The following is a 13098-nucleotide window of genomic DNA, read 5'->3' as shown; positions in this document are numbered from 1 at the left end:
AGTCGGTTTGGCCAGTTGCACGGACTGTCAGAGTGCACCTGGTGGACCATCTGCTATCTCCCCCTGAGGCTCCTTCTCTCCTTTGTTTTTCAGTCTGGTCCTCCTCCTCAACCTTGTGCTTTGATTTGTGGGAGATTCAGATATTTGGGGGAATTTTGCTTTTGTTCCTAAGCCATCATGAGGACATGATGTTCTTGGGTTGCCGGAATGCACTTGGATAAGAGGACCTTAACCCTTTGCTACCCTGCACTTTCCTTGCACAATGGCCGATAACATGCTTAGGGAGCTTGATAATAGGGCAGAAGGATGCTGCTTGAGTGGAGAGTTAGGCAAGTTACAACCCAGGTGATAATTGAATTGAAAATAGGAACAGATTTGGTGTCTCTATTCACAAATGGAATTAACAACATTCGATGCCAAAAGACCTGTGGAAGTCTTCTCATTTTACAGGATCAGAGACAGAGAACTGGAAGCCAAATCATTGGGTTTCCATCTATTTTGACCTTTGTGAGTGTGTGGAGGGTTACCTATTTGGTGGTGAAGTGGGACTAGGTGGCTGCATAATTGACTTAGTGAGCATCTTTTTAAAAATAGCTCTGAAGGATTACTTTCCAGAACTGCCTTAGCCAGGCTCTGCAATCAAAGGGCTTCCAGCAACAAGTCTGATTTGGAGGGGAAGTGGCAGCAGGCAGAGCCTGGACTGCAGCAGGCCATTTTGGCTGCATTGTCACTGTGCCCATGCCAGTCCTGCTGAGCCATCCATGGCGTGCTCGCCCTTCCTAACCAGGGCATGGGTGCTAAGGCAAGGGCGAGAATGCTGGCTTGCCTCTCCGCTGTGTGAACCCACTGGAGTTCCCCTCTGTCATGGAGCCATCGTTCCTCTGGGCACACCACCCTGTGCAAGAGGTCTCTACAAAGCAGGACTGGCACCAGTTTTTGGAATTGAGACTTTTCTGATTTAAATAAGCCAGGCTAGAACCCTCACAGACTCCACAGTATGAATACAGAAAAATAGTCTTTGTGGCTTCCTAGCCTTCCATCTTTGGAACTGTGGATCAGATTTTGAACTATGGAAATGTCCTTCTTGCAACTTAACCCTGCACTGGGACAGATTTCATTACCTGAAAGTCATTTTTAAAAGATCTTACTCATTCGATAATGTTGGTTGTACACCTACTGGCCACCAACTATTGCAATGGACACTGCTCTATTTAGCTGTAGCCTTACTCTATGGAAGTTTTTCTTAATGTGACCATTTAATTCCTCATTCAAACCCCTCCAGCTGCTTTAAGACCCATCATTCAGTTATCATTCAGTCGGCCATTCCCACCTTTCTGTCTTCTCTCCGTCACTGCTGATTTTGGAGGCATGGTCAACTAAGACTAGACAGGACTGCTTCAAAGAGAGGCACAGTGATGTGGGTATGGACAGGCGGGTGGTGGATGGGGAACAGACTGAAAAATGGATGTTTTGGTGTCAGTTGTTATGTGGTATAGACATAGGAAATTGGAAGAACTACAAGAGGTTTATAGTCCTCATAGAAGTTTACAGGCTTAAGTAACTTGCTCAAGATTGCAGCTAAACACGGAGACTACAAAGCTGTGACTCCTCATCATTGCTTTTTTTTTTTCAGATTTAGTTATTTTCATTGGAAAGGCGAATTTACAGAGAGAAGCAGAGAGGAAGGTCTTCTGTCCACTGGTTCACTCCCCAAATGACCGCAATGGTCAAAGCTGAGCCATCCGAAGCCAGAAGCCAGGAGCTTCTTCCAGGTCTCCCACATGGTTACAGGGTCCCAAGGCTTTGGGCCATCCTCAGCTGCTTTCCCAGGCCACAAGCAGGGAGCTGGATGGGAAGTAGAGCAGCTGGGACAGGAACTGGCACCCATATGTGATGCTAGCACTTGATGATGGAGGATTATCAAGTTGAACTATTGTGGTACTCGCTCATCATAGCTTTTTCTACCACATTATGACACTTGGCTGAAATAATTCAGGATGCTTGTGTCGATTTCCTCTGCTCTGCTATGCGATCAGTAAGAAATGTGTGAAATGTCAGCAAATTGTGAAATAGTAAAAAAATTAGAAACAAAATCCTCTGACTTAATCTCTTTTCAACATACTCAGAATGTATTCACAGAATGTTGGAGCTTTTCACTGGTCCTTCCTTGGGGTAGCCATTCCAGGCAACTGCCCAGAGCTTGGCTGGCATCGCACTGGAGAGAACGTGCTCCTTCCCTCCACCGTTGGAGTGACTTCGGTGGCGCGTCTTCATTGGCTGAGTTTGTACGTAAAGGCTGAATCTCTGGCCCAGGGCCACATCTGCCTCCTGGATGAGGTCAAACCCTGGGTCTCAATTTGAAGATGAAAAGTTGAGTTCCTCTAGTGGTCTTCTCCCAGGGGGAACATCGACCTTCCTCCTTAGTGCATTTCCATAATTCAGCCCATTTGCCTGAAAAGCACCAGACTCACTTTTTAAAGGGACATCTATCTTAAATTTTTATTTATGCCAATTGAAAGAGTTATATGTAGAGAAAAAGAAAGAGAGCTGCCATCCTTTACTTCACTCCCCAGATAACTGTAATGGCCACAGAAAGACAGTCTCCTGTTGATTGACTGTTAGTTTTCTTTTTTAATCAGAATGACTAATAGCTTTCAAAAAATACAGCTGCGACTTCCAAAAACTTGATGGACTTGGCATCTGTGAAATCTGGTTGCCATTGTCAAAATGAACACACTTTGCTCTTTTGGGTGAGTCCTTGCTACACATAAGGACTGGAGGAAGAGATGAGAAAGAACGGTGTTCCCAAGGCTGGAGAATTGGAATGTGGACCAGGACGTAGAGGGGAGATTGGATGTCATGTGGATTGGAGGAGTTGAAGCACTGCTCCCCAGACTTGGTCTCCCTAACTTTGTAATTGCTGTGGAAAATGGTAGAATTTCACTGTGACTTGTTGAGAACTAATGCTGGTGGCAATGGCCTTGTGAACCCTGCAGCCCTGGACCCAGCTGTGTCTCCCTTGAACCTATCATTTTTTTCTTTTTTGGAGGATCTGAGGACAGCAGGGAAAGTAATTCTGATGGAATTGCCTTCCTGTACATGCAGTCGGACAGGCAGGCAGTCAGGTTGCCTTCTATGTGAATGAGAACATTTTAACAATTAGCAAAAATCAGCCAGCCGAAGCATACAAAGAGCTCTCTGGCATGGGAAGTAAGAGGCTTAAAGACTATCGTTCAAGGATTTGGAAAGAGAGTTCCTGTTTTGGACGGGAAGTTGGATTAGATGATTTCAAAGATTCCTCTAACCAAAAGGGCTGTGACATTCTGAATGTCCTTACTCTCCTTACTACCTTGGTGTTACAAATTCATGAGTATTAGTTAATTCACTCTCCAAACTGGCTCATTTATACACATGAAGGTCAATGGCAAAGGCAGAGTAGGCAACTGCAATTGGGCTTGGATTTCAGGGTTGTTGGGAAGATTCTGCAGATTCAAATATGCACAGTGACACACTCTTTTTTTTTTCCTTTTTGCTTAAGGCTGTGTACCCTCACCAAACAACCACTGTGGAAGAAGCCACTGGCTCGTTGGCTCGTGGCACCAGTCACCTGGCACCAGCCAGCGAGGCTATGGTGCTGCACAGTTGGGTAATGTAGGGAGCAAGCTTGGTGAGCTTTCCTGGGTTGGTAGAGTTTGGGAGTTTTAGCAAATCCCTAACCTCATCAGAGCTTTCTTCCTAATGCTGCTGTGAGAGTGAAATGACAAGCTATGTCACAGGCACATATTAGTTATTGCTTATACCTTGGCTTAAATGGCTTGATCCTACTTTTTCTAAAGCGCAAATTTGGCTATGTGAACAGGTAAGGATGGGAGGGAGGTCTGTGTTGTGAGGGAGATTCTTGAAGGGCTGGAGATGGGAACCGAGACGGCCAGAGAAAGCAGGAGCAAGAGAGTGCTGGAGACAAACACATTCTATTCTGACATTTTCTCTCCCAAAAGCCAATCTGCTCTGGTTGCCTGACTTCCCACTCTGATGTGTAAACCCAGGACAAAAAGTTTGAGGCACTCACCTATTGAATCATCAGACTGAAAAATACAAGACAACCCCTCCCAGCCCTGCCATTTTTTAGTCTTCAGGTTTCCCTCCCTCCCATGGAAGGCAAGTCCAGAGAGACTGAAAGCCACCTAACATCACATTCACCATAAGGATTTAATCCACTTCCTTGAAACATTGTGCATGGACACTTTGCGAAGCTTCTCTGAAGACCAGAGCTCCAACAGCCTGCCCAGCTGCACTGTCCCACAGGCTTTCCACCGGCTTCTCGAAGACCAGTCAGGGCAGCAGCTGAGCTTAGGTGCAAATGATTGGGCCCAGCTTTATCATGAATAAAGCAAGCTCATGTGCTGGCCTGAATGAAGTCTTTGAAGCCTCCTTCAGTGGCTGTTTTAATAACAAGGAACACAGCCTCGTATTGAGCTCGGGCCCTCCCCACTCGCTGCCTCTGTGAGGTTTAAAAATTAATTTAGAATACGATGAGCTCAGCGAAACTGGGGCATTGGATGGTGTCCCCCGAAATGGACTTCTTGTACTCCAAAAATGTTCTTAGAAACACGTGTGAGTTTCTTTGCACTCAAATTAAGGAGGATTAGAGCAGCTAGACAGTTGTTGCTCAGTTCCTCTGGATCATGTGGCCAAAGCTCCAAAGCCTTAAGTTGCTGGCATGAGCCTAAGTCAGTTGCCTGATCTCCAAATTAATTTTTGAATTAAATGATTGTCCCCCCTCCCCTTTTTCCTTCTAATTGAGACTTCCATTGGAAAATGCTTAGCAAACAGATGGAAAAAACCCAGAACAAAAGACTGTTGTGAAATAATGAAACAGAGGTCATTTGAAACAGTTTTAGGTTAGTACTGGAGGTACAATTAAGCCTTTCTTTCATGAAACTTTTTCTGACCGTCAAGATATTTAAAAGTAAACAGTGTGGTTAAGAACCAAAAAATGGTTGGAAACAGCTTTGGTCGTTTTTATTGCTTGCTTCAGGGAACTGCTCATCTTCCCAGAGACCCAGACAGAAAGCTCCTGGATAGAATCCCTTGCTGGTTAATTCTAGAACAGTAGTGATGTTTTCTTGTGGCTTCTAGCCCATATTTTAACTACCAGAACATTTATAAAATGTTTCCATAATGTACAATAAAAAGAGGCACGGTTTTTAAAGTCAAATGAGAAAGATCCATAAACAGTGACAACAAGAAAGTGTCAGAATAGATAATATTTGTATGCTGAAATTAAGATTTATTTAAAGCAAACAAACCAAATGCTAACTTTCAGCATGTTCAAAGTTTTAATTGTGCCACAGGCTTAGATTTACAATAGTAAAACCAAAAACGGAAAACCTTCACATTGAGAAAAGGATGTAATATTGTGTAATTGTGTTTATTTCAAAATTTCAAAAAAATCAATGTGATAGAACAAGTTAAACAGTCTTACAGTCAATAATATTGGTTGACAGAGAAGTAAAAATAGCCTGCACAAATTTAGTTAGACTGGTCACATTTCATCAGACCCAGAACACAGCTTTGTTCTGCATGAACAGTCTAAGGGTTTGTCACCCTAAGGACTCTGCATGAATCAAGAAAAGGAATTGATGCAACTAAATATGACTTTTAATTTACGTTCCGGGAGGGCTTCCTATGACTCAATGGAGGCAGAGTCTTTGTCTTGTTTACATACTGGGGGGAGTTGGAGTAAGAAGAAGTAACAATTGACAGTCCTAGGCACTGAGTGAAGAACAGTAAAGCAGAGAAGGGATGGTAAGAATGCTGTGGGGAGAAGGCTGGTGACAGAAAAGGAAAGTCAGGGAAATGCCCACTGAGAGTGAAGTTCTGGCAAAGGAGCCATCCCCGTAAATATCTGGGGTAAAAGCTGGCAAGCAGAGGGAACAACAGGTGTGAAGACCCTGCAGCGGTTGGGTGTATCTGGTCTGTGCTAGGAGTGAACAGGAAAGAGAATGAGAGCCTGCAAGTGCCTCAATGGGCCAACTCAAACAAGATGGGATTTAACAGGAGTGAACAAAGATAGAGGAAGGTAATAAGTTTAGAGAAGTAAGGAAGGACCAGACTGTATAGATCCCTCAAGACCACTGTGGGGACACCTGGACATCTCCCAGAGAGAATGCACAAATGCTATTGATTGACCACTATCAATCTACAGATATACCACCCTGAACGTGCCTGATCTTGTCTGATCAACTACTATCTTGATCAATTTAGTCTGCGAAATTGGATTATCACAGATCATCAAGTATACACAGTAAATGTATATCTCACAGCTCTGCGGACTGCACTTCCAAGATCAAGGTGTCCGAGTGACTGTGTTCTTGGTACAAAGCTTGCTTGCTGGTTTACAGATGGCCATCTTCTTACCCTTGTGAAGGTCACATGGTCTCCGCTACAGCTCTTTCGGTCTGTATGAAATGAAAGCACTGTAAACAATATATTAAAGGACTGGTATGGTTACACTCAATACGCTTTGCAGAAAATGTTGGTCTGGCCCACATGTTGTAGTTTGCTATCCTGTGCATGGAGCTGAATGATTTTTGAAAACTTGGGTGAGAAAGTCGATTATCAGTGTTAGTTAAGGCTATACATTAGTAATCTGCTCAATCTTTGAAGATAAGGCAAATGGAATCAAAATTATGGATATAGACTTTATGAGAAAGATATCCAACAAATTCCTGTGTATGTGTGTGCGAAGTGAAAGAAAGAGTAATACTCTGGTTTCTCTTCAGAGCGAATAAATCTTTCGCCTTTTACTAAAAAACAAAAAAGAAAGAAAGAAAGAAAGAGTAAATTGAAGAAATAAGCTTTGATTCAAGAACATCCATTGATATCTGGTTAAGCAACCCTCCTCAATAGGACCTATACTGGTACCAGGCATTTATGAACTCAAATCCACTTTGATCTCTAAACTTGTCAGCTCTGTACTGTAGAGGTTCCTCTAAGTGAACCTGCTTCCCAAGCCCCTGCGTCCACCAGCTTCCAGCTTGGTTCAGCTGGCGGAGGAAAGGCTCCTGCACCTCTGGAGGCAGTTCCAGGTGTGCCTGCGTTACCTCCTTGCTCCACCTTCTGCTGGTAGGTTTTGCCCACCTGGTTAACCTACCCTATTTGTGTCTAAGGCTTCCTGTTGTCACCTCAGGCAGCAGCTCAGATCTTTCATTTTCTGCAAACAACTCTATTGTATTCAAAGCTTTCTTTTTTAAATGTTCAGCCTGATTTCCGTTTTTCTGGTTGGACCCCAACCGATTCAGGAGCTCATCAGTGAGCCTCACCTTTGGTGGAGGTTGGACTGCAGCACTGGCTTTTCTTGGCTGCTGTCACCATTTTGATCAGTAACTTGGTTGATGATGTAACAGGCATGCTAATAGTGTTTGCAAATGACCTGGAGCTCTTTGGAAAATCTAGAAATACCTCAACAAACCATATTGAACAAGAAGAAAAATGTAAAGTTGCTACACTAGAGTCTAAAAAAATAACATCAAGTCTAGGATGGGGAAATCAACACATGGTAACTTACATCCAGGTGAGACAAAAGTTCTCCAAAAAGTTAAAAAGCACCAGTTGCATCAATGCTTGGAGACAGGAAGAAAGGAAGTTATTAAGAACAATTGTTTCTTGGCCAGACCACCCTTGGAGTGTTACATTCAGCTTCAGACAATGCATTTATAAGCAGCGTAAACTGAAACACAAGAGGATGGCATGACAATAAAAGGAAATATGAGTTATTGAAGGAAACAAGAAAGAAAGAAATCCTCAGAAATACAGGTAGGAATACAACCTCTCCATGTCCAAAATGGTAATAGGATACTAAGTTGGCAGCGGCTATAAAAAAAATGAACACTTCAGCTGACATAACATTTTAATTTGTCTAAATTTTTAATTTATTTTGTTTGAAAGGCAGAGAGAGAGAAGGAGAGAGAGATCTCCCATCTGCAGGTGCACTTTCCAAATCCATGGACTTTTCAGGATTGGGCTGGGACCAGAGATCAGAGCTAGGTACACAAACTAGGCCTCCCGAATGGGTTACAGGCAGCCAATCATGTGAGCCATCACTGCTGACTCGTAGGGTCTGCACTGGCAAAAAGCTGGTGCCAGGAGCCAGAGCGGGAATTGAACCCAGGCACTGTGCTGTGGGCTGCAGGTGTCTTGATGGCTGGCTATGCTCATCTGGCAGCAGACTTTATAAAACTTGTATATTTCAACGTGTGCTCAAACAGACATCAGGGTCAGTTCTCATGCATCTTCCAATATCAAACTATCCTTTGAGCCTCAGGTGTGGGAGACTTTTGCTCTGGACTGTTTGCCTTGTGATCAGTTCCTTCTCTTCTGTCTTTGGGAAGAAATAAAGCAACTGACATCTTTTCTACCCATGCAGAATCAAGCTGCAGAATGCATAAGCATTAGTCATGTGTAATGTGCCTATGATGCTTAGCTCATTAGGCTGCGCACGGAATATCTCAGGGTGGACAGCCTGGTCAGATTAAAATAACACTTCACCTATTTTGTGCTATTTTAGTAAACTTCTAAGGCGTCACTGGCCATCCTCTTTTACAGTCTCTCAGCTAAAATGAATTATTACGTTTTCTTTGCAATGCAGTTGTCTCGCTTAACAAATTCTAAAATAGTTGATTTAATTTATGATAAGAATATTAACTTTATTTAGTAGGCAGTATTGTCAGCTTTGGATTTTTTGAAGATTATTTATTCATGTAAAAAGCAGAGTTACAGGGAGGGAAAGACAGAGATCATGCATCCCATGGGCTGATTTCCCATATGGCCACAATAACTGGACCAGACCAGGCTGCAGACAGGAGACAGCAGGTTCCTCCGGGTCTCTCATGCCACAGCAGGGGCCCAAGAAGTTGGGCCGTTCTTCACTGCTTCCCAGGTGCATTAGCAGGGAGTGGGATTAAAAGTGGAGCAGCTGGGTATCCAACCTGGCACCCATGTGGGATGCTAGCATTGCTTAATTCACCGTATCAATGCCAACTCCAGCTTTAAATATTCTGTAAGGCGGGGCTAGTGCAATGGCTCAGTTGGCTAATTTCCCACCTGCAAGTGCTGGCGTCCCAAATGGGTGTCTCTAGGCACCAGTCCACATCCCAACTTCTCCACTTCCCATCCTGCTTACTGCTTGTGGCTTGAGGAAACAGTGGAGCATGACCTAAAGCCTTGGGACCCTGCACCCACATGGGAGACCCAGAAGAAGCTCCTGGCTTCAGTTCAGCTAAGCTGTGGCCATTGCAGCCATTTAGGGAACAAACCATCAGGTGAAAGATCTTTCTCTCTGTCCTCCCCGTAATTCTGTCTTTTCAATAAAAATAAATAAATCTAAATATATATATATTTATATATACGCAAAAGATATATATATATATGCATATATACACAAAAGATATCTTAGTAATGAAGCAGTTTCTGCTACAGATAAAGTTTGGTGGAGCCCAGTTAGGCAACTCCCCCAAGGCTTCAACTAGAGTGGGCCTTTGAATTAGAATCCTGAGCTCCTTTCTGTTCGTCTGGTGAGCTTTCCACTACAGCGTCCTGGGAAACTCTGCTGAAACCCTATCCAGAAACTCATGTGTGGGTATGAAAAAGGCTGTGAACAACAGCCAATGCCACCAGCCAATCCTGCCGTCAGCTTAGGGTTCCACTTAACCAAAAATGGTTGTGAATTTGTAGACATTATTTATTTCACAGATTCATCTGTATGAGGTATTATTTCATACTTACGAAAGTGCCCTTTTAAACTTACTGTATATTCTATAATAGTTTACTTTTGTGTATGAATTTTTAAAATATGCAAAAGTAATGATAATTCTAAAACTTGTTTACATGTCACTTTCAACTGCCATTATCTTTATACTTACAGTCATTGATATATAGGTTTTTCCACCTAGTATTCTCTGGGCTATCAAGAATATTTATAGTTCTGAAATTTTCCCTAGCCACGGACACTTTATCTGCAAACTGTCATGTAAAGACATCTGTGTCCCACTGCTAACTTTTGACAATGAGTCTTAGATACGCTCTAATTTTGGAGATGTTAAATGCTGAATAAAGAAGAAAAGGAAGGAAAGAGAGAAGGAGGGAAGGAAGGAAGGAAGGAAGGAAGGAAGGGAGGAAGGAAGGAAGGAAGGAAGGAAGGAAGGAAGGAAGGAAGGAAGGAAGGAAGGAAGAGAGGGAGGAAGGGAGGAAGAGAGGAAGGGAGGAGGGAAGGGCCCAGAAGAAGTGACAAGTGGCCTGTGATTGGGCATTGCTGGCATCCCTCGCTCATCAGGTGTGTGGATATGTACAGGTGTGTCTGGGACAAGTGCTGCCAGCCACACTCCTCACACCCTTTGCAGAAGAATGATTCCAAACATGAGAAAGAATGAAGCTCACATATAATGAAAGATGAATATGGGAGAGTTTACGTGGGGCTTGCCCCTGGATTCAGCCAGACCTAAACACATTGTTAGATTTGCCATTCACTAAGTCCATCAAATGGCTTTCCAGGTTTGCACTAGCCTGATCTAACTGTATTCACTCACATCTCAAGGAATCTTAGGGGCAGTCCCATGAAGATTTCAGCAATATTCCATAGATTTAAACATATGCAGGTCAGCAAAGTGGGAAATTTTTTTTCTGGTTGTAGTATTAGAGAATTATCTTCATGAACCAGGGTCAAAAAGAATATAAACCAAAGACCAAGGCAAATGACAAAGTTTATTAAAGAAAGTTAATGTTTTAAAATTGAGGCTGGAAGCACGCTTGGAAATCATGGCTGCTTTGGCCAGGGGAGCTGAGCCGCCCGTGCTGGTGGCTCTGGTGACAACAGGGGCCACCTGTGATGTTCTGTGCAGTGACAAAGGCTAACGGTACATCACAGGATGCTTCCGGGGACACTGCCACTTGCTGGGAACAACTCATGCCAGAGCTCGGTTTGTATTTGCCAATCCTGACTATCGCAGAAAATAAGCAATGAATCAATGAACTGCATAGAATCTTTCCACTTCTTTCTCTAGTACAAAAATGTACATGTCCTGCCCAGAGCTGCTTTGGAAAGTATTTCTTGCTATGCAGGTATGTCAGTGTAGGCATGTATATGTATGTATACTCACCAACAGGGTATTCCAGCAATATCCCACAGGGGCATGAGAACAAAAGGAGACATTAATAATAACGATTTGGGGAAAATTTGTGGATATATATCAATAACACTAACTTGGGGCTGGTGTTTGTGGCTCATTGTGTTAAGCTGCTACTTGCAGCATTGGCATCCTGTATGGGCACTGAAATCCCAGCCGATTCGTGTCCTCTCCAGCTCCCTGCTAAAGTGCCTGAGAAAGCAGTGGAGGATGATGGTCCAAGTGCCTGGTCCCTTCACCCAGTGGGAGATGTGGAAGAAGCTCCAGGATCCTAGCTTCAGTCTGGCCAAACCTGGCCATTGTGATCACTCGGGGGAGTAAACCAGCAGATGGAAGACCACCCCCCCATAACTATACCTTTTAAATAAATAAAATAAATCTTTGTTTAAAAAAATAGCACTAACTTGGAACATGCTTTGCTATTAAACTTTGTTTCCTTGCTCATCAAACTTACTGTCATCCACTGGGGTCTGTCACGCTGTGCCATCTGCTCCCGACTAGGTGAGCGCTGGACATCCCAGACAACTTGTCTGTGGACAAGGGGACAATGGCAACAAGTAGGCATAAAAGCCAAATACTTTTTTGCTTTTCAATCACCAGGCCCTGCTTCTTAAGCAAAACACTGTGCACTGGGCATAGACATGCAGTGTAGAGGACTAATCGAGAACAAAAGCCACATTAATAAGTGCTTTGGACACATCAGCACTTACGCAGAACCACAGCCGCCTTATCTGATCCCGAAGCAGCCACATGAGCAGGTCAGGCTGCTTGGCTATGGTTGTGCTTAGCAACAGGAAGTGAACTGAAACAGGCACTTGCTATGAAATTTCCACAGACCCTGCCCTTGGACCCTGGTGGGGAGAGAGAGCCTGTCTGCTGGGTGTCCCAGATCAGGACACCGAGTAACCCAGCTTCTCAGGCAACAGTGACCTAAGGCAGAGTTGAAGGAAGGAAGTTGGGACCTCACAAGCTCAAAACCAGGTGCACTGTGCTTTTGGGAGGACGAGGCCTGTGGGGAAGAGCGAAGTGTTGCTGACTCAGAGCTGTCATGGTCACCAGCAGCTGGGGACCTGGGCCCCTGCACCTGCCTGGAAGACGTAGAGAAACTCCTGGTTTCAGCCCCAGCCCTGCTTACCGTGGCCATTTAGGAACTGAACCACCAGATACAAAATTCTCTAACTCCCCTGTCTTTGTTACTCTCCCTTTCAAATAAATGAATCTATTTTTTAAATTGCTGAGCCTCGTGCCTGGCATCAAGGAGATGTGGAGTAATAATTTCTCTCTCTTCCTTTGTGAGATTCCTCCAACTCACAAATGATTATTCCTCATTAACAACCAGTAGACAGTTGCTTGATTTTTGCTAGAATTCACTCAATGGAATAGTCATTTTATTAAACTGATAAGAACAGATACTAAACTTGATCTTAGCCAAAAGGCCGAGAAGCGATTATAAAGTCATTTTAAACATGGCATTAATCTATTACATCAGCTTCCCAGCAATTCTGTCTCCAATTACTTAATTTAGTTGATGTGGTGGAAAGCAAGGGTTAATACGTAGACTTTTCACATACACAACAAAAAAGGGAATATGTTCTCTGTTTTTCAACATTTTAGTGACAGTAGTTATTAACTGTGGACTATCATTACAAAAGGGCCATCTGGCTGCTCTGTCACAAAAGCAACCAAGAAAATGAGGCCAGCAGTGGCTGTCTGGGAGATTGCTCTTCATCACAACGATGTGGCTCACGAAGGGTTGTGATCTCAGTTTAAGGTTTTTAGAAAATGAAAAATAAAAAGGGCTTTTAGGCACTTATCCATAAATGGATAATCGAATTCTCCAGACGCACGGGATCTAAACCTAAACAGGCCACAACATCTTTCTCATAGGATTTAGTAGGACTTGACTATTTTGGAA

General features: G+C 43.5%; 1 pseudogene; it reads right to left on the bottom strand.

Moving 5' to 3' along the window:
* Positions 1–12523: 12523 nt before the first annotated feature.
* Positions 12524–12631, bottom strand: LOC118759388 (U2 spliceosomal RNA; annotated as a pseudogene).
* Positions 12632–13098: the final 467 nt, after the last annotated feature.

The sequence above is a fragment of the Ochotona princeps genome, chromosome 6 (genome assembly GCF_030435755.1).
Source record: "Ochotona princeps isolate mOchPri1 chromosome 6, mOchPri1.hap1, whole genome shotgun sequence".
NCBI lineage: Eukaryota > Metazoa > Chordata > Mammalia > Lagomorpha > Ochotonidae > Ochotona > Ochotona princeps.
This window is presented reverse-complemented; position numbering and strand designations above follow the sequence as displayed.